This window comes from Rhinatrema bivittatum, chromosome 2, assembly GCF_901001135.1.
Source record: "Rhinatrema bivittatum chromosome 2, aRhiBiv1.1, whole genome shotgun sequence".
Classification (NCBI taxonomy): Eukaryota; Metazoa; Chordata; class Amphibia; order Gymnophiona; family Rhinatrematidae; genus Rhinatrema; species Rhinatrema bivittatum.
Window position 1 is genome coordinate 265,694,057 of NC_042616.1, and position 22,401 is coordinate 265,716,457.

Sequence of the window (22,401 nt, forward strand, 5' to 3'; positions counted from 1 at the left end):
ATTTTAGTAGCCGCCCTCTGGACCGACTCCATCCTGTTTATATCTTTTTGAAGGTGTAGTCTCCAGAATTATACACAGTAATCCAAGTGAGGTCTCACCAGGGACCTATTCAGGGGAAATATCACCTCCTTTTTTCTGCTAACCATTTCTCTTCCTATGCAGTCAAGCATCATTCTGGCTTTTACCATCACTTTATCTGCCTAGTTGGCCACGTTAAGATCATCAGATACAATTAGCTGCATTGGAAAAGGTACAGAGAAGGGTGACCAAAATCACAAAGGGGATGGAATGTCTCCCATATAAGGAAAGGCTAAAGAGGTTAGGGCTGTTCATCTTGGAGAAGAGACAGCTGAGGAGGATATGATGAGGTCTATTTATTTTCATTATTTATTTGTTTCTTATATACCACACAACAGATATAGATCTGGCCAGAGTGGTTTACAAATACAAACACCAATTAAAATTACAATCCATGTGATAATCATTCACAACCATAAAACAATAAAAACACCAAGGCCTCACTGAATCCATTCAGGATGAGCTCACCAGATGAGATCTGCCAACCTCCTTAGAGGGCTTTATTAGCCTAGCCATTCGGCTGGATCTACATTTCCAGGAATGGACGAGAGAGAGAGGAGTTTGTCCTACCGTACCATCTCCAAGACCTCAAGACCCCAGTACTGCTGAGCCACCCCAGAACTGAAGGACCCCATGGGCCCATACAAGTGAACTACTGTTGACTTTCGCTGGAAAAGAAACGGAGGAGGATACGCCACAATCTATGCCTCTACTGCGCCACCTCAGGACACTTTGCAGCCTAATGCCCTGCCAAGTCAGGAAACACCAGGACCTAGGGTTGGTAGGGAAGGCCACCCTAAGTCGTTTCAGCCCATCTTCCCAAATCCTAGTTTCAATATGTCTCTCCTAGGGAAGAGTTTGTGTCCATGTGCAAGCTCTTCTAGATATGGGGCAGCTGTGAATTTCAGCTCCAAAGATCTAGTATGCTGTCGCAAGATTCCCATAGACCCATTAGAAATGGTACTCACCATCTCATTGGTCACCAGAGAGCCTCAGTTAGGCCAGGTTACCCAGTCCACACTGGGCTACTACAGATGCAAACTGGACTGCTCTATCAGGAGCGAATCTGCCTATACATTTTGCTGGTGACTGTCAATAGCGTGATCTTGGGCCTTCCTTGGATGAAGCAACACCAGCCCCACATTGACTAGGGTACCCTGAATATTTCATGATGGGGAGCCTCCTGTTGGCTGCATTGTCTAACACTGGGTTGACTGAAGAAGCTACTGAGCCAAGTGACTCTTGATAACATAACCAGCCTGTCTTCCCCGTACTCGGCTTATTCAGATGTATTCAGTAAACAGCAGGCAGAGACCCTACCGCCTCAATGAGTCTACGACTGCGCCATAGACTTGATCCCAGGCAAGCTTCCACCCAGAAGCAGAGTCTACCCTCTCTCTGCATCTGAAATGGAAGCAATGGCTAAATATATTAAGGAGAATCTGGACCAAGGCTTTATCCTCCCTTCATTGTCACTTGCCTTATGTTGGAAAGAAGGATGGATCCCTATGCCCCTGTATATATTTCCGGGACCTTAATTCCATTACTAAAAACAATCACTATACGCTCCATTTGATCTCTGAGTTCTTCAGCTGCTTATGGGGTACACAGGTATTTACTAAGTTAGATCCTTGGGGAACTTACAATCTAATTAGAATTCATAAGGGTGACGAAAACTACCTTTAACACCTGTAATAGATACCATGGATATTTAGTTGTGCCCTTCAACTTGTGCTCCTGCAGTGTTTCAATTCATGGCTAATGAGATTTTCAGGGACCTTCTCTACTCCCATGTAGTAGTTTATCTGAATGATATCCTGATTTTCTCCAAGTCATTGATGGAATAACGGGATCACATGAAGCAAGTCCTGCAAAGATTCCCTAAACATAATCTCTATGCTAAGCTAGAGAAGTATGCCTTTCAACGGGAAGTACTTCCCTTTTTGGGATACATCATCGACCGTTAAGGCCTCAATATGGACTCAGACAAGTTAAAGGCCATCTTGGAGTGGGGTCCCAAACCATGGACCTCAAAGCACTGCAATGCTTCCTGGGCTTCACCAACTACTATAGAGAATTTATCCCTAATTACTCTTCCTTGGCGGCTCCTCTTACCACCCTAAGAAAGGATCAAATACTAAAAACTGGCCTGCAGCTGCCATTCAAGCCTTCGAGCAAATCATAGAGGAATTTACACAGGGTCCATGCTTACACCATCTGGATCCAGCCAAGCCCTTCGTCTTTGAGGTAGATGTGTCCACACTAGGGATAAGTGCTGTCCTCCTGCAGTATAATCGCAATGGTACATTTGTGATCTGCTCCTATTTCTCAAGGAAATTCTCCCCAGATAAGAAAAATTGCACCATAAAAGACTGGGAGCTGTTAACAGTCAAGCTGGCCTTGGAAGAATGGCAGCATCTGCTGGAAGGAACCAAGCAAAAAGTGATTATGTATACGGACCACATAATCTCAAACATTTGGCACAAACCCAGAGATTAAACCTAGGCAAGCCCACTCGTCCTTTTTTGACTTCGAGCTATGGTACTAGCTCACTGACAAGAACTGCCAGGCTGATGCTCTCTCCCAGTCTTTTGATACTGAGAGAACCTTGGGAACCCCACAGCACATTATTGACTCGGCCAAGATCATGGTTGCTGCCACTTTCACAATTCCTTCTAGCAAAATGTGGTGCCCCGATACCTATGACAAAAGGTTCTTGAATGGACACATGCCTCCTATCTGGTAATCTTGGCATCACCTGGACCTTGGAATTAATTGTGACAGACTACTGGTGGTCTCTGATGAAAACTGATGTTCAGCGTTACGTGGGGATCTGCCCTACGTGTGCCATGCAGAAAAGTGTCAAAGCACAACCATGGGGGTTCTTACAGCCACTGCCAGCTCCCATGAACCCTGGACCCATGTAGTCACAGATTTTATCTATAACCTTCCTCTCTCTGGCATCAACACCACCATCTGGGTTGTGGTGGATAGATTCTCAAAAATGGCACACTTTGTTCCTCTCCTGGGCCTTCCATCCGCATCTGAATTGGCCAAACCTTTTGTGTACTACATCTTTCATCTGCATGGCCTACCCCACCACATCCTCTCAGACTGAGGGGATCAGTTCAGCCCATTATTGAAGGAGCTTATGCCAGAAGTTTGAAATCACACTAGACTTCACCTCCACCTACCACTCCAGAACAAAGGCCGAACCGAGTGGGTGAATCAAGAATCAAGGCATTCCTATGAACGTATGTGAATCAAAGACAGGAGAATTGGGCCTCTCTACTCCCATGGGCGGAGTTTGCCCAAAGCAATCATGTTAATAGCTCTACAAGATCATCCCCTTGTTATACTTGAACCTTGGTTGGTGGGCCCTTGGGTCATGGAGAGAACTGATTCCACCCAGAGGGAGGAGCCCTGTGGGGACTCTCCACACAGACGGGGTATCAGCAGTGATGGACACAGGAGTCAGAGATATATTTATTATACAGCAAAGAAAAACCCGAGGAGCGGATTTGTAAACTCAATCCTTGAGTAGGAAGACCTGAGATGGATTCTCCGGTAGTGGTCCGCAGAGAGGGGTAACCTGAGTAATACTTCTGTCTTGCTAGTTCTTGTGCGTGGTAGCTCCAGTAGTGGTCCGCAGTGCGGGGTAGGCCGATAATCCACAAAGCAAGAGAGAAGAAGAGTTGTAGATCAGGTCTAGTACTCACTCTGTAGTGTTGCAGTAGATATATCGTTGTAGCAGCAGCGGAGACCCAGAGCAGGAACACTTGAGGGGTCGTCCGTAGAAGTAGCGAGAGGTACTCACTAAGCTGGTGAAAGTAAGACTCAAAGAGAAGGCTCTCCGAGAAGCAGATAGACCTGAGTACAGCAAGGCTCCCGAGGAGTGGGTACCTGAGTCACTCAGTCTGGAATGCAGGAACAGTGAGGCAAAGCGTCTCTGATAAAAGGAATTGAGCAAGATGGAATCCTTGCTAACTCATTGGTAGGAAGGTCTGGTAGGCTTAAGTACACGTAGGCAGTGATGTATTGCGGAGGGGATGCCCCCGAGGTTCCCGCAATGACGTGGATAAGATGGAGGCAGGCACGCGCACACATGCCCTAAGTTACACCAGATTCAAGATGGCGACCGGGATCGCCCACGCCGTCCCAGGAACACCAGGGAGGTCTGCGTGCAGAGGTAGTAGTGGCCATCTTTGCCAGAATCGGAGCTACAGGGCAAAATGAGGTGAGCAGAAAAGGTTGCAGCCATCTGCAACTGACGGGCGCAACAGTACCCCCCTTCTTAGGGCCCTTCCTAGGGGGTTTCGGCTTCCTAGGATGAGTTAGATGGAATTGATGTATCATGTCTTTGTCAAGGATGTTGACAGCAGTTCCCCAGCTGTTTTCTTCTGGTCCGAATCCTTCCCAGGAAATTAGATATTCCCAATGCTTTCCCCTCTTACGTGCATCCAAGATGTCATTCACTTTGTATGCAATGTCCTCTTTAGCATCAAGACGCTATGGATCTGGAGTCTTGCGAGAGAACTCTGAGAGGACGAGAGGCTTCAAAAGTGAAACATGGAAAGCGTTGTGTATTTTCATGGATGAAGGTAACTTCAGGCTGTAGGTCAAGGGACCTAGGCGGCGAAGGACAGCAACGGGTCCAATGTAGCGTGGAGCGAATCTGACTGAAGGCAGCTTGAGGCTGAGATATATGGTACTGAGCCATACCTTGTCTCCTGGCTCAAACTGGGATGCTGCTCTGTGATGAGAGTCGTAATGCTTTTTGGCCCGTTGTCCTGCTTTGTGCAAGAGGTCCTTAGTTTGAGTCCAGAGTTGGTGAATCTCTTCAGCTGTAGCCTGAGCTGCTGGTGATGTACCTGACAAAGGTATTGGAAGTGGTGGTAATGGTTGACGACCATAAATGATCTGGAATGGAGTAGACCAGTGGCAGAAGCAGGATGAGCGTTCAGGGCGAACTCAGCCCAGGGTAATAGTTCTGCGCAATCACTGTGCCTAGAGTTGACAGACACGAATGAACTGTTTGAGAGTCCAATTCATTCTCTCTGTTTGACCATTTGATTGGGGGTGATACGCTGATGTCAGGTCTAAGGCAAAGTCAAATTTACAACACAGCACCCTCCAGAACTTGGCGGTGAATTGAACACCCCTGTCGGAAACAATGTGTTTAGGAATGCCATGCAGGTGGAATATATGCCGTATGAACAGCTTGGCAAGTTCTGGGGCAGATGGTAGTCCGGGTAATGCCACGAAGTGTGCCATTTTTGAGAAGCAGTCCACAGTGACCCATATAGTATTGTTCCCACTTGAAGGTGATAAATCAACGATGAAATCAATAATGATGTGTATCCATGGTTCGTCCAGAACAGGTAACGGCTGTAGGAGACCCCAGGGACGACCGGCAGAAGGCTTTTGTCTGGCGCAGGTAGCGCAGGATTCAACATACGCTTGGATGTCTTTTTTCAAAGACGGCCACCAATAGAAGCGTTGTAGGGTGGCAAGAGTACGGGCCTGTCCAGGATGGCCGGCTAACCGGGAGTCATGAGCCCAGTTTAGAAGTTTCTTCCTTAGTGTCTGGGGGACAACTGTTTTACCAGCTGGAACAGAAGGGTAGCAGCCAGAACTATCTTCTCTGGATTGATGATGTGACGGGGTGCGTCAGGAATATCTTCAGGTATAAAGGAGCGTGAGAGGGCATCTGCCCGGACATTTTTATCAGCAGGATGGTATTTGAGCAAGAAATCAAATCGGTTGAAGAATAATGGCTTGGCGATGGTTGAGCCCCTGCGCATGACGTAGATATTCCAGGTTCTTGTGATCAGTGAACACTTATCTGGTGTTGTGCACCTTCTAGCCAGGGGCGCCATTCCTCGAATGCAAGCTTGATAGCGAGCAACTCTTTGTCGCCGATGCCATAATTTCTCTCGTCTGGAGAAAAGCGTCTGAAGAAAAATGAGCAGGGATGAAGAGTATGTGTATCACAGCTCACACCAACAGCTGGTGGAGAAGCTTTTGGGCAGGACTGGCAGATGCTTCCTTTATACCAGCACCTTGTGCGCAGGTATAACCCTTGGGTTCTGGTGGCTGGCAGGTCTTAGATGGGTCCCTAGGGCTATCCAGAAGTGAGAGACTGAATCCAGGTGGAGGTCATGGCAGGCGGCAGACAGCAAATATGGGTACCAGGCTGGAGGATGGGGCAGACAACAGACAGTAGATATGGGTATCAGGTCAGAGGTCGGGGCAGGCAGCAGACGAGGCACAGTTGGGTCCAAAGCAGAGGGTCAGGTCTAGGCAACAGTCAAGGAAGGTCAGAGTCCAAGCTGGAGTCAGGATCCAAGAAGTCAGGCTGAGGAGGGAGAGACCAGGCACAGACAAGTCAAGGAACAGGACACAGAAAGACAGGAGGCAAGATAGAGAAACTAGCAACACACACTGGGACACACAAAGGCATCATGAGACCTGTTGCTGAGGTGTCAGGCTACATTCCAAGGAGCCTTAAATATGGACAGCTAGTAACATCATTAAAGGGCATCACAGGGTCTTTTCCCACCATGGCTGCTTTAAGATTCCAAGCTTGCTGTTCATGCACGCATAGGAACGCCCTGTGCCAGAGGAGGGGAATGGCAGCATCTGTTTGCTGATGGCATCCCCACCCCTGGACTGTTCAGCTGGCTTTGGAGGTGAGTGAGGTGACTCGCAGGGCCAACTCGTGAGCTGCCGATCATAACAGTACCCCACTTCCAAAGTTGATGGCCGATTCCCAAGAGTTCTCTTCTGGACCATAGCCTTTCCAGGAGATGAGATATTGTAACCGATTCCGAACTCTTTGGGCGTCTAGAATTTCCTATACCTTATACTGGGTGTCCTCTTCGGTGGCTAACTAAGGGGTCTAGAATGGTGGCATATCTGCCCAAGATAATGTCATTGGCTTAAGTAACAAGATGTGAAATATATCGTGCACTCTCAGAGCTGCTGGTAACCGGTATTTATAGACTACAGTGCCTAGCTGTTGTATCACAGGAAAAGACCCAATAAAGTGTAAGGTGAACTTCATGGAGGGCATTTTCAAATGGAGATTCTTGATATTCAACCAGACTAGGGATCCGAGGTGCAGGATGATTTCTTTTGTCTGCTTAACCTTAAAGCACTTGGCTGCTTGATCCAGAAGATGGTAGGTCTTTAATCAGAATTCTTGGACCTCTTGACCCCTTAAGGTGGCTGCTGGGCAACTGTCCAAAGTAGGAACAGGCCTAGGTATTTGGGAGTGGTGACCAAAGAAAATTAAAAAAGGGGTGTTGCGCCCATCGGTCGCAGACAGCTGCGACCTTTGCTGCTCACCTCATTTTGCCCTGTAACTCCGATTCTGGCAAAGATGGCCACCACTGCCTCTGCATGCCGACCTCCCTGGCATTCCTGGGACGGCATGGGCGATCCCGGTTGCCATCTTGAATCTGGTGTAACTTAGGGCACGCACCTGCCTCCATCTTATCCAAGTCATGGCAAGAACCTCGGGGGTGTCCCCTCTGCAGGACATCACTGCCTACATGTACTTAAGCCTATCGGACCTTCCTACCAACGAGTTAGCAAGGATTCTATCTTGCTCATTTCCTTTTCTCAGAGACGCTTCGCCTCGATGTTCCTGCATTCCAGACTCAGTGACTCAGGTACTCGCTCCTCAGGGGCCTTGCTGCACTCAGGGCTATCCGCTCCTCCGAGAGCCTTCTCTGCGAGTCTCACCTTCACCAGCTTAGTGAGTACCTCTCGCTACTTCTACGGACGACCCCTCAAGTGTTCCTGCTCTGGGTCTCCGCTGCTGCTACAACGATATCTCTACTGCAGCACTACAGAGTGAGTACTAGACCTGATCTACAACTCTGCTTCTCTCTTACTGTGTGGATCCTCGGGTTACCCTGCTCTGCGGACCACTACTGGAGCTACTACGCACAAGAACTACCAAAAAGGAAGTATTACCCGGGTTACCCCGCTCTGCGAACCACTACCGGAGAATCCATCTCAGGTATTCCTACTCAAGGACTGAGTTTACAAACCCACTCCTCGGGTTTCTCTTTGCTGTATAATAAATATATCTCTGACTCCTGTGTCCATCACTGCTGAGACCCCGCCTGTCATGGAGAGTCCCCACAGGGCTTCTCCCTGTGGGTGGAGTCAGCTCTCTCCACGACCCAAGGGCCCACAAACCAAGTTCAAGTATAACAGATTGCTAACTCCATGGACCCGGCTCAGCTCTCAGCCTTACAGGTCATCCCTGGCCTGGCCCAACGGATTTCGGAGCAACAGAGGACTTTGGAGACATTGGCTACCACCTTTAATCAGCTGAACGCCAGTCTGAATACTTCTACTTCTGACCAGAATGCAACGCTCCCGGTGGTTACCGGGCATACTATAGTTCCTTTAACTGCCTGTTGTGTAGGGGCTTTCTAAATCAGTGCTGTATGTACTTCTCCTTACAACCGCTGTACTTCCCTAATGCGGTTACCAAGACGACGTATATCTTGTCCTTGTTGGATGGAAAAGCCCTGGCCTGGGCTTTACCACTATGAGAACGCAATGATCCAATCCTGAATGACTAGCTTGGCTGACTCTCTTCAAGTCTGTATTTGATGTAGCCGTTTCAGCACTCCTACACCTCCAACAATGGACTAAGCCACTCCCAGACTATGTGATCAAATTTAAAACCTTGTCTTCTGAACTTCTATGGGATTCGTGTTGTTTACAAGCTTTCCTCTTAGAAGGCCTCAACTCCCCGTATAAAAGATGAACTTGCCGCACGTGAGTTGCCATTACACTCTAAGTTCTCTTTTTAACCTCGCTGGACGGATTGACCGCCATATACAATAGCGATCTGCTGAGGTAAAACCTCTCAAGAGACACTACTCTGGAGGCAATCACCCTCTCTCCTTGCCTTTAGCTCTGGTCCAGGTATTACTCAATCATGAAGAGGAAGACGAACCCATGCAATTAGGCCATAACACTTAACCAACTTAGCCAAAGAGAGGCGCTTTCGCAAGAAGATGGGTCTCTGCATGTATTGCGGGAGAACCGGCCATGCAGTCCAAACCTGTCCCATCTGTCCAGGAAACATGCAGACCTAGGATCTGCCGGAGGACTCTTCCTAGGTCTGACTGCACCATCTCCTCCACTGACTCTCTCGATCTCCATCATCTCTGGGCCTCTTGAATTCACCACACAAGCACTAGTCGATTCTGGTGCAGGTGGAAATTTTATTCTGAAAAGATTGGTAGAGCACCTACGAATTCCTACCGAACCAGTACCCACACTGCTGCTTCTCTCTTCCATACATGGCGAGCCGTTGCCAGGAGACATCTCGCTGGTCTTCAATGGAATTATCACAATGGGGCCTGACCTGCCATAACAGATGCTTGAAAAAAGTAACCCCATTACCATGTATGGTCACCACTACTGCTCTCCCTGGTTTACCGCCGCAGTACACATCATTTCAAGATGTATTTTCCAAACAAGCAGCTGATGTGCTTCCACCACACAGATCATTTGACTGTGCAATTAACTTGAAGCCCGACACAGAACCACCCAGAGGAAGAGTTTATCCACTCTCATTATCTGAGACTGAGGCCATGTCTGCCTATATTCAAGAAAATCTACAGAAAGGATTCATTAGACCATCTAAGTCACCAGCGGGAGCCAGATTCTTTTTCGTCAGCAAGAAGAGTGGATCCCTTCGCCCTTGCATTGACTATAGAGGTCTGAACGAAATTATCATCAAGGATTGGTATCCTTTACCATTAATTTCAGAGTTGTTTGATCAGCTCCAAGGTGCAAAGATCTTCACAAAGTTGGATTTAAAGGGCGCTTACAACCTTGTCCGCATTCATCAAGGGGACGAGTGGAAAATGGTCTTTAATATTCGCGATGGCCACTTCGAGTATTTAGTGATGCCATTTGGCCTGTGCAACGCCCCAGCCGTTTTTCAAAATATGATGAACGACATCCTTCGAGACTTGTTATATCCGTGTGTGGTCATATACTTGGACGACATCATCATCTTTTCCAGTGATGTCCAGAGCCACCAAGCAGATGTTATCAAAGTCTTGCAGAGGCTGCGGGAAAATCGTCTGTATGCCAAGCTTGAGAAGTGTGCTTTCCACCAGGAGTCTTTTCCCTTCTTAGGGTACATTGTGTCCAACAAAGGCTTCCAAATGGATCCCCAGAAGACAAAAAGCATTCAAGACTGGCCTCAGCCTACTGGTATTAAAGCTCTCCGTCGCTTCCTGGGCTTCACTAATTATTATCGCACATTCATGAAGAACTACTCGACTAAGATAGCGCCACTTACTGCCATGACTAAAAAAGGAGCCAACCCATCACAGTGGTCTCCGGATGCCGTCACTGCTTGCTCGTTAGGTTTGCTTGCTAGGCAGCGCCAATCACACCACAGCATTAACGGTCTGCTACCCAAGAGCATTACAGCAAATTCATCACGGAGTGAAGACAAGTTTCCTGACACCTTAAAATGTGTGGTTGTTAGAACTATTTCTAAAAAAGGTTTGTCTGATCCCAGAGACTCAGCTTGTTATTATCCTATTTGTAACTTACCAGTAATGAATGAAATTAAGAAAGTCATGTTGTCTCAACTGACTATATGGATGAATATAATATTCCAGGTGATCATCAAGCAGAGTTTCATAAAGGTCAAAATACCAAAACCTTAAAGGTGAATTTAGAAAATAGTAAGCATGTATATGCGAATAAGTAGCTTCTACTCGCATAGTCTGTATTTTATAAAATTAAAAAAATACATGTGTATGTTCATTTTCACTCGTACATATGTATGTGTAAAAAAGGGGTGGTATAGAGGCATTGCAAGGTGGGGCTAACAGTTACATGAGTAAGTTGCTTTTTTTAAAAGATACATACATTTTCCAAATTGCTCCCATATTTTTACATCTACTAATTATCTGGTATAAGTGATATTAAACGTGTTTTTTATATAGTACTAATAGAGTGGAAGGTCAGGGTAGACTGGGGGGAGTTCAAGTTGAAGAACCAGGAGGGTCTCAGTGACCTGGAGAAGGACTGGGCAAACTGATGGTAATTGGTAAACTGGTGAATTTGTTTACAGTCATCACAGCACAGTTTGAGGTGAATTACATAAAAAATATACATTAAAATATATTAAATCAATACACATACACTCTGAAACTAAACAATAAATAATCAGCCAATTGTTAATACCCCATCCTTTGTTTGCACAAAATAGCTTGCCAGAAAACCAAACTCAAGATGAAGTATTGAGGTTGAATGTCTTTAAGGCTTTCTTGAAGGTTTTTTTCATATTCGATTGACTGAATGTGATCTGGTAAAGAATTCCAAAGACATGACCCAGCAACCAAGAAAGTACTGTTGTTGGGGTCCATTTTCAGCCATTGTGCAGGTCGGCTAGTTAGCCGAATATGGCTATCTTAAAGTTAGCTGGTTATTTCTAACCGGAGAACTTTAGGACAACCTTATGACCTGACCACAGTTAGCCACATAGGTTAAGTAGCTAACACTGAATAACTTATGCAGCTAACTCTGCTCCACCTGGAAATAGCTCCCGCCCGCTCCCAGAAGGCCCCCGACTTATGCGGCTAAATTCTAGAATTTAGCCGCAAACGGCAATGAATATCGCTGGGTAGCCATTTAGATGGATAATTTTTTTTAGTTATCCATCTAGATGGTTTTTTAATATCAACCTCATCTAATATACACATATATAGATTTAAAATAGGTGGGTAAAGTATGTGCATTCAATCTACTGATATACGTGGTTTCAATGCATTGCATGTATTCATGCGTAAGCCTACGTATTCATATATGTTGCATAATAGAATTACGTGTATTTTATAAAACATACACATATCATATGCACATATCATAGCCAACATGCACATGGCCATTTACATGCATATATGCCACCACGCGCAGTTCTTTGAAATTTATTATCTTATTGGTTTCTGTAAACGATTCACTGCTTTATCTGATTGATATAGGAGGTTTTTGCATCATAATCTTTTTAGACATATCTACACCTTTTAATATCATTAAGCATTTACTGATGTTGAATAGGTTTTCTATGATAAGAATAGGTGGTCAGGTTCTAAAGCAGTGTCATGGTTTTATGTCTAGTTGTAACGAACATGTTATGATTGACAGTTGTGTTTCTGATTGGCACACTATTACAGTTGGAATTCCTCAAGGATCTGCATTTCATCAATTCATTTTAATATTTATATTCAGTCATTATGTAAGGTAATAACAAAATGGAAATTAGAATTTAAAATTTACGCAGATGACATACAGATACTGAAGGATGCGAATGATCCAGTTGAAAGTTTACGGAATTGCTTATATATAGGCCGATACAGTAAGGACGCTTTAGAAAGAGTGCGGCAGTGCCGGGCGCACCCTCATTTGCCGCACGCAAATGATCACATACTGCTCGATATAGTATTTAAATTAGACGCAAATGCAAGCCGCGTCCAAAGCGCGTCCATGAAGCGGTAGGCCTGAGCAATCCATTTTACTGTATAGAGCGCTATACAGCGCCTATACAGTATCTTGGGTGCGCTGGTACCTGACATTTCAAATGTCATTTGAAATGACAGGTACCAGGAAGTGGATGGTTCTCCTACGCTCGGGCATCAGGGATCGCCAGTCCTCTCTCCCGCCCAAAGCAAGGCGCACGGCGAAAATCGACTCGACATGTTATTAAAGCAAATGTGAATAAAGTGCAACAAAAGTAAACTTACTGCATGTGAATGACAAACAATCCTCTCTCCCCGCCCCCCCCCCCCCGAAGCAAGGCGCACGGCGAAAATCGACTCAACATGTTATTAAAGCAAATGTGAATAAAGCGCAACAAAAGTAAACTTACTGCATGTGAATGACAAACAATCCTCTCTCACCTCCTCCCGAAGCAAGGCGAAAATCGACTCGACATGTTATTGAAGCAAATGTGAATAAAGCGCAACAAAAGTAAACTTACTGCATGTGAATGACAAACAATCCTCTCTCACCTCCTCCCGAGGCATGCACTGTGGCTCCCCTGCCTCCCGGGGGCAGCCGGCGGCGAATGCGGCTTCCAGCAGCCCCCGCCGGCGAAGGTGGATGAACGAACGCCTGTACATGCAATTTGGGCGCTCAAGGCAGTGAAGGCTCATGAGCGCACGCCGTGCGTGACATCACGGCGTTCGGTCATGCACTTTCGCAGCCTTGAGCGCCCAAATTGAACGTGTAGGCATACGAAAGTGCATGACCGAACGCCGTGACGTCACACACGGCATGCGCTCATGCGCCTTCACTGCCTTGAGCGCCCAAATTGCTCGTACAGGCGTGTGTTCAACCACCTTCGCCGGCGGGGGCTGCTGGAAGCTGCTTTCGCCGCCGGCTGCCCTCGGGAGGCAGGGGACCCACGGTGCGCACCTCGGGAGGAGGGGAGAGAGGACTGTTTGTCATTCACATGCAGTAAGTTTACTTTTGTTGCACTTTATTCACATTTGCTTTAATAACATGTCGATTTTGACCGGAGCCTACCTATTGCTGTCTCTCTCTGCCGGGGCTTGCCTGACGCTCCACACTAACGCAGGGGTAAGGGTAGGCGGTAAATTAGCAGGTTAAACACGCGGCAAAACTGCAGGTTAAAAAGGCGATAATCGGGCGCACATTACTGTATGGGAGGGAATAGCTAATCCGATCGTTTACATACCATTTACATGCCGCAGGCGGAAAGGGTTTCCCGTTGATTTAAAGAAGCGGTAAGAATGGGTTAAAAGGGATAGTGAATCACGGGTTGGACTAACGCGGCCAAATTGTGAGTAGAAAGCGGGTTAGAAGCAGGGTAACCGTGGCCGCACTTTACTGTATCGGCCTGTTAATGTGCATATTTGGCTTGGCGAAAAAAGCAAGTTTGCTTACAGTAAAAAGTGTTTCCGTTGATAGCAGGATGAATTATCCATGATGTCATGGGAATGTCCTCTGGATGGCGAGAGGCAGAGATTTAAAAAATGTCACAGAGCTTAGCTCTGTACATTTGCGCTGGTCTTCCAGTTCAATCGAGCACCGTCTCCCTCAGTCTGTGTCCTAGCAGGGCTGAATTAGCTATGTTGTCATGGGAATCCATGGGAATCCATCCGGGGTGCACAAGGCAGTTATTGTGTCTCCCCATAGAGCGTGTCTTGCGCAACCCATCTTACTGTAGACAGCCAGCATGGATTCCTCATTGAGTGAAGTGTTGCAAGACCACTCTGCCTAGAGTAGCATTTGAGGACGCTTCCTGATCTAGGCAATAGTGGGACATAAAAGTGTGCAACGACGACCATGTGGCAGCTTTGCAAATGTCTAGTAGCGACACCTGCCGTAAGTGCACCACAGAGGTGGTGACTGCTCTCAGTTGATGTGCATTCGGCTTTCTTAATAAAGTGGATTTCCGTTTCGAATAGCAGAACTGTATACACCGAGAAATCAAGCTAGAGATTGTCCGTTTAGCCGCTGGAAGTCCAGGGGTGGCATGGTTGAAGGTCACAAACAATTGTAATGCCCTGTTGTCCGCATGTATCCATTGTATATAGAGAGCTAGGGCTCTCTTACAATCCAGTGTGTGTAGAGTTCATTCCCATTCATTCTGATGAGGTTCTGGGAAGAAGATAGGCAAGTCAATGGATTGAGTCATATGAAAGGGTGAAATCACCTTTGCTAAAAATGATGGGTGAGTTCTTAAGGAGACCTCATGGTGAAAAAAATTGTAAATATGGCGGGTAGTGCACTAACACTTGAAGTTCACTGACCCGTCTCGCAGAGGTGATAGCCACCAGGAAGACCACCTTCTAAGTTAGGTACTTCATGTGGGAGGAATCCATTGGTTCAAATGGAAGCTACATGAGTTATTCCAAGACAAGTTTGAGATTCCATGCAACTGGCAGTTTTAACATCAGGGGTCAGAGATGCCATAGACCCTTATTGAATCTAGTGACCAATGGATGGGTCAAGATGGGGTGACCCTAGTGGGGCCTGTGATAGGCCACAATGGTACTAACGTGCAAGTAGTCCAGTAGTTTTTCTGGCTGGCAGGCGAATGGATCTAGGTTGTGATCTGTGCAGCAGGCTGAATATCTTTTCCATTTGATGGAATAGTTACCTCGCTGAAGACTTTCAAGAGGCGACGAGGATCTGTTGCACTGAGAGAGATATGCCATGCTCTCTCAGTAATGTCCGCTCAATATCCAGGCAGTTAGGTGTAGGGAGACTTGCAAGAGATGCAGGAGGGATCCTCCCTCTTGTGATAGGAAGTCTGTCTGTCTGTTGACTCAATGGAATTGGAGGTTAGATTGATAGGTGAACTAGGTAAGCATACCAAGATTGTCAGGGCAAAGCCGGTGCAATGAGGATCACCTCGGCAAGGTCTTGCATGCACTTCTGAATGGTACGTGAGAGTAGTGGAATTGGAGGATACGCATAAAGAAGTCCCTTCGACCAAGGGACCAGGTAGGCATCCTGCATCATTCTCAAGTCGCTGGGGAATACTGAACAGAAATTTGGTGCTTTCCGGTTCTGTTCTCTGGCGAATAGGTCCATCGTTTGCCACTGTGCGAAGACATTGTTGGCCACCTGCTGATTGAGCAACCATTTGTGAGAATGGACGCCCAGCTTAGCCTGTCCACTCGTATGTTCTGTACTCCCGGTAGGTAGGTGGCCTGAAAAGTGATGGAGTGGTGGGACGCCCATTGTAGAATTAGTATTGCCTCCCTGTAGAGGATAAAGAACTGGACCTTCCTTCCTTGTTTATGTAGTATATTTCAACTTGATTGTCCGTGTGTTCCATGACTCTTTTGCCTGAGAGATGACGGATAAAGGTTCGAAGAGCATTTCGTATTGCTTGCTGCTCTAGCAGATTTATTTGATAGGACTACCCTAGTATTTGCCCTGGAATTTGTTGCCAGAGGATGTGGTTAGTGCAGTTAGTGTAGCTGGGTTCAAAAAAGGTTTGGATAAGTTCTTGGAGGAGAAGTCCATTAATGGCTATTAATCAATTTTACTTAGGGAATAGCCACTGCTATTAATTGCATCAGTAGCATGGGATCTTCTTAGTGTTTGGGTAATTGCCAGGTTCTTGTGGCCTGGTTTTGGCCTCTGTTGGAAACAGGATGCTGGGCTTGATGGACCCTTGGTCTGACCCAGCATGGCAATTTCTTATGTTCTTAGTAGCGACCAATTGCCTTGCATCTGAAGATGGTCCAGGTGCGATCCCCATCCCTTGCAGGAAGCATCCATGGACTGTAAAAGAGGAAGGATAATCTTCAGGGAGACCATCTTGAATTTCTCTTTCACAAGGTATTTGTTGAGGCCTCAGATCTAGGATAGGGTGTAGGCCCCCCGATTTCTTGGGAATCAAGAAGTAGGGTGAATAAAATCCTGTGTTCCAGATGGTCCTTTCCAGCTTCCAAACCACTTCTTGACCTTGTAGAGTCGAGAGTTCAGCTTTCAACTACTGAGGGTCGCTGTGGCTTGTTCATGCTGCCTGGAGGCTGGGAAGAGGTGGTAGGGATTTGAACTTTAGTTGGTAACCATTCTTGAAAATGTCCGATACCCAGCGGTCTGTTGTGATCGTCGACCAGGCATGGAAGAAGAAGGAGATCTTGCCTCTTTTGGTGCACAGTGGTGAGGACCCTGTATGTTCAAAAATTCTGCTGGGGCTTTGAGTTGGTTGGTGGAGACTGCCTTTGTTGGTGCTTGTTTCGGGGTCGCCCTTTCTGCTGTTGCTGCGATTGCTGCCACTGCTGCAGAAGGGGCAGGAGCCTGTACAGAGTATATGGGCGGCATGGCCTTCACAGATAGCTCTGCCTGCGATAGTAAGATCAGCGATTATAGGCGGACTGGTCCGATTGCGTAGTTAGGGATTGCACCGCAACATTCTGCTCTTTCAGCTGTGAAACAATCTCCTGTAGGTGGGCACCAAAAATATTATCGCCCTTACATGGGAGGTTTGCCAATTTCTCATGGACATCTTCTCGAATTGCACTGGCCTGTAACCAGGCTAAGCGTCTGGCCGCTATCACCGACGCTGATGCTCTAGAGGAAGTCTCGAAGGCTTCATATACTGTTCGTAGAAGGTGATGAAAGCCTTCTTCCATGTCCTGTATAGGTTGCAGTGGAGGAGTGGAAGGGAGGGAGTCCGGTAGTAAATCTTTTAATTTTTGCAGGGACTCATACAGATACTATGCTATGTAGAATTGATGCTGGTGAATCCTCACCGCAGATTGAAACGCATCAAGGTATCTTATCTTTGCCAGGTGGAGTGAAGACATATCTTCTTTGCTTGCTTCAGGGCCAACTCCACTACTATGGAGGAATGAGGCAACTGCTGTAGAGAGTAGTAAGGTGACTGTCGCATTTGGAATTTGATATCTGTTTTTCTAGAAGTTGGGGGTAACGTGAAAGATGTCTCCCAGGAATTCATCTAAAACCTGGTGGGGTGGGAAAGCCATGGGCTCAGCAGGAACCTCAAAGATCTTTAGAATGCCCAGGGTTCCTGTTCTAGGGTCAGGAAGCTTCTGGGTTTCAACATGTATTTATTATTTTTTATATACCGACATTCGATTTGAGATATCACATCAGTTTACATTCATGTACTGTAGGTATTTCCCTATCCCCAGAGGGCTTACAATCTAAGTTTGTACCTGAGGCAATGGAGGGTAAAGTGACTTGCTCAAGTTCACAAGGAGCAACAGTGGGACTTGAACCCTGGTCTCCTGGTTCGAGCCCACTGCTCTAACCACTGGGCTATTCCTCCTCCCTCTGTAGAGTAGTTCCCACCTTCTCTATAACTTTTGGGTAGGATAGATCTTCCGGGGGAGAGTAGGGTTCCGGAGTATCCTCTGGGGGGGGTCAGATGAGTCGCCAGTGGATGATGCCAGTGAGGAAGAAGGCATGTCATGCTATGGTGACAACTGAGGTAATAAACTGGGAGAAGAAGAAATCCCTTCATCTGCTGGAAGGTCTGCCGGAAGGGCCGGTTCCTTGAATAGGGATCTATGTCGGGTGTGCGGAGACGGGGTGTGCTTCTAATGGTGGGGAAACTGGGTCTTGGCGCAGGTTCTCAGATTATAGGGAAGCAAATAACCTGGTGAGGGCCGCGGATATTTGTGAGATGGCCTTTTCAACTACATCTGCCATAAGGTCATGTGTAACTGAAGGCTGGACCCGCCGTTTAGTGGGCTTTGGCAGTGTCGCTAAGAATATGTCCGAGTTGGGTACCTTGGGACGCTGGGTTTGAAGGCGCTCGTCCATCAGCAGTCCATTATGTAGAGGTTCCTGTAGGGAGCACTGCTTGTTTTTCCTCTTAGTGCGGAAAGGTCGGAGTGTACACAGTGGGAGGAGAAAGAGGAGGAGGAATCCTAGCCAGTAAACTCTTCTGCTTGGGCAGGTGCTTCGGGGCCAGCCCCGGTGATGAGTGGACTTCCGAGGGGGATGTGATGCATAGGAGCCTGAGGCAGCCTGCCGTAGGCGCTCAATGTTTTGCGCCCGTTGTTGCTGGGCCTGAGGCGATATGCGGCCGCAGTGTTTATAGGCTGCCTGGTCATGGTTCGGGCCCAGACTACATAACAGGCAAAGTGTCCATCTCTGTTGGACATTAATTTGCCACAGGAACAGGGTTTAAAACCCGATGGACTGGGCATACCTGCTTATGTCTCCACTATTTTTTTATTATTTTTTTTTTAGCAATTTTCTTCTTTTTTTTGTTGTTTTTTTTGTGTGTGTGTGTGTGTGTGAGGGAAAGAGAAGCTCCGCATGCTGCTTGGCTTGCATAAGAAACAGACTGAGGGAGAGGGTGCTCGATTGCATGGGACGACCAGCACAGACATACAGAGCCAAGCTCTGTGACAGCTTTGAAAGCTCCACGTCTCATTGTCCAGAGGACGTTCCCTTGACAGCATGGCTAATTCAGCCCTGCTATTGATGGGAAATAACTTATTTTTAAATATTCAAAAATCAGAAGCTTTGATGGTATGCCACTTAACTTTAGAATTACTTACACCCCCTTTATCAATCAGTTGTTTACCCATATATTTTTCTCAGTTTGTATGTTATTTAGGGGTTTGGATGGGCTCTCACGTGACTTTAAAACTTCAGATTCGATCCGTGTTTAAATCTTCTTTTTACAAATGAAAATTAGTCAGATGGTTACAATATGTGCTTTCTGATTCAGATTTCTGTACAGTTGCTCAAGCTTTTAGAATTACCTCTCTTGATTATTGTAATTCGCTATACAGTGGTTTGCCTAAAATACAATTAAGAACATAAGAAAATGCCATACTGGGTCAGACCAAGGGTCCATCAAGCCCAGCATCCTGTTTCTAACAGTGGCCAATCCAGGCCACAAGAACCTGGCAAGTACCCAAAAACTAAGTCTATTCCATGTAACCATTGCTAATGGCAGTGGCTATTCTCTAAGTGAACTTAATAGCAGGTAATGGACTTCTCCTCCAAGAACTTATCCAATCCTTTTTTAAACACAGCTATACTAACTGCAAGAACCACATTCTCTGGCAACAAATTCCAGAGTTTAATTGTGCGTTGAGTAAAAAAGAACTTTCTCCGATTAGTTTTAAATGTGCCCCATGCTAACTTCATGGAGTGCCCCCTAGTCTTTCTACTATCCGAAAGAGTAAATAACCGATTCACATCTACCCGTTCTATACCTCTCATGATTTTAAACACCTCTATCATATCCCCCCCTCAGTCGTCTCTTCTCCAAGCTGAAAAGTCCTAACCTCTTTAGTCTTTCCTCATAGGGGAGTTGTTCCATTCCCTTTATCATTTTGGTAGCCCTTCTCTGTACCTTCTCCATCGCAATTATATCTTTTTTGAGATGCGGCGACCAGAATTGTACACAGTATTCAAGGTGCGGTCTCACCATGGAGCGATAAAGAGGCATTATGACATTTTCCGTTTTATTCATCATTCCTTTTCTAATAATTCCCAACATTCTGTTTGCTTTGACTGCCGCAGCACACTGCACCGACGATTTCAATGTGTTGTCCACTATGACACCTAGATCTCTTTCTTGGGTTGTAGCACCTAATATGGAACCCAACATTGTGTAATTATAGCATGGGTTATTTTTCCCTATATGCATCACCTTGCACTTATCCACATTAAATTTCATCTGCCATTTGGATGCCCAATTTTCCAGTCTCACAAGGTCTTCCTGCAATTTATCACAATCTGCTTGTGATTTAACTACTCTGCACAATTTTGTGTCATCTGCAAATTTGATTATCTCACTCGTATTTCTTTCCAGATCATTTATAAATATATTGAACAGTAAGGGTCCCAATACAGATCCCTGAGGCACTCCACTGTCCACTCCCTTCCACTGAGAAAATTGCCCATTTAATCCTACTCTCTGTTTCCTGTCTTTTAGCCAGTTTGCAATCCACGAAAGGACATCGCCACCTATCCCATGACTTTTTACTTTTCCTAGAAGCCTCTCATGAGGAACTTTGTCAAACGCCTTCTGAAAATCCAAGTATACTATATCTACCGGTTCACCTTTATCCACATGTTTATTAACTCCTTCAAAAAAGTGAAGCAAATTTGTGAGGCAAGACTTGCCCTGGGTAAAGCCATGCTGACTTTGTTCCATTAAACCATGTCTTTCTATATGTTCTGTGATTTTGATGTTTAGAACACTTTCCACTATTAAGGGTCTTTCCACTATTAAAGGTCTTACAATTATTACAAAATGCTGCAACATGGTTAATTAGTTTGAGTTCTCATTATGATCATATTACCCCAGTCTTCAAGCACTTACACTGGTTGCCAGTACAGTATAGGGTAACATTCAGCTTTAAACCACAATATTTAAAAGATGTTTTATAACCTTACATTACCAAACACAGTTTGTGATCACAGGATCAAGATCTGGTCTTGATGCCTTTGATTAAGGAAGCAAAATTAGTGACCACTTCAATGCATGCATTTTCTGTGTCCGGTCCTACATTTTGGAATGTCATACCCAGGGAGCTGCGATTTGAAAGCAATTAAAAAAAATTGAAGCAACGCTTCTTTGAGTTACCACATAGATAAAATTTTGTGTGTTTATTTGCTATTGTCGCACTGAGTGTCTCATTGGTGTTTATGGGTTTTTTTGTACCTTGCTTAAGATGACTATTTGTTGAGATAAGTGGGTTATAAGAAATTTTAAATGAATGAATGAATAAAGAGACCCAATGGTTCAAATCGCCAAAGTCAAATGGACCAATAAAATCAGCATAATAAAAGACCCCAAATTAAAAGAAAGGAAATCATAATTCTCAAATCAAGATCATTAATTTCTTGTTCTTCCTTTTAAGGAGCCCTGCAGTTGCACATTTTTGTTTCATTCCTCTTTGCCATCCCAAATATTAAAGGAACATTTCAAAACCTTTCATGCAGACTTCAGAGTTACAAAGCATATATCTTGAGTTCAATGCGGACATTCAGGTTTGCTTCATAATCAATTGGAGTGCACTTATACCACGTCACTATTTTTTCATTTTTCAAGCAGTATCATCATTGGCACTTTGATCTTTGGATGTCTTGGGATTTATCTACTGCATTCAATTATCTGCTGCCTACAACCTATCTTCAAAATATTTTCTCACAAGCAGAGAATCAATGAACCCCTTTTGAAAGCAGAGCCAATAAATTGTTTCTATCACTGTGTGATAAAGTATATGACAGAGAGCCTCAGACTGCCTTAATGGACCGGCTCCAGCTACCTGGCCCGGTCCACCTTAAGACAGACAGGAAAGGGATCCTCAGGTGGGGGCATTTTCCCTGAGGTAAGGGATACAAAGGTGAGGCCCTGAGAGAGTTAGATAGGCCCCAGGGAGAAGAAGGAAGATGTAATGGAGTGCTGTGCTCTTTTGGAAAAACTGTTTTTGCATTGTCAGTCTGCTGAGGTAAGCAGCCATTTTGATTCTGTCTTGCTGAACTTTTTGTAATTAAACTGTTGAAAAGCTGAACAGACTCCAGCTTGGTCTGTTCTCCGACCTTCTCCTGTCTTAGACCGCTCCAAGGGCATCACACACTGGTTACCTAAAAAATGCTAGTAGATCACCTTTATTGTCTCTCCACTAACAGAAATGTTTACTTCATCAACTATACTCTGATAAATGCAGTTTTATTCTCTAGTTACAATTCTACTTTGATTTTTCTCATTTTTAATTATTTACTACATGCAAAACGGTCAAGCAGGACCAGTGAATACTGATAGAATTATAGAGAAAATAA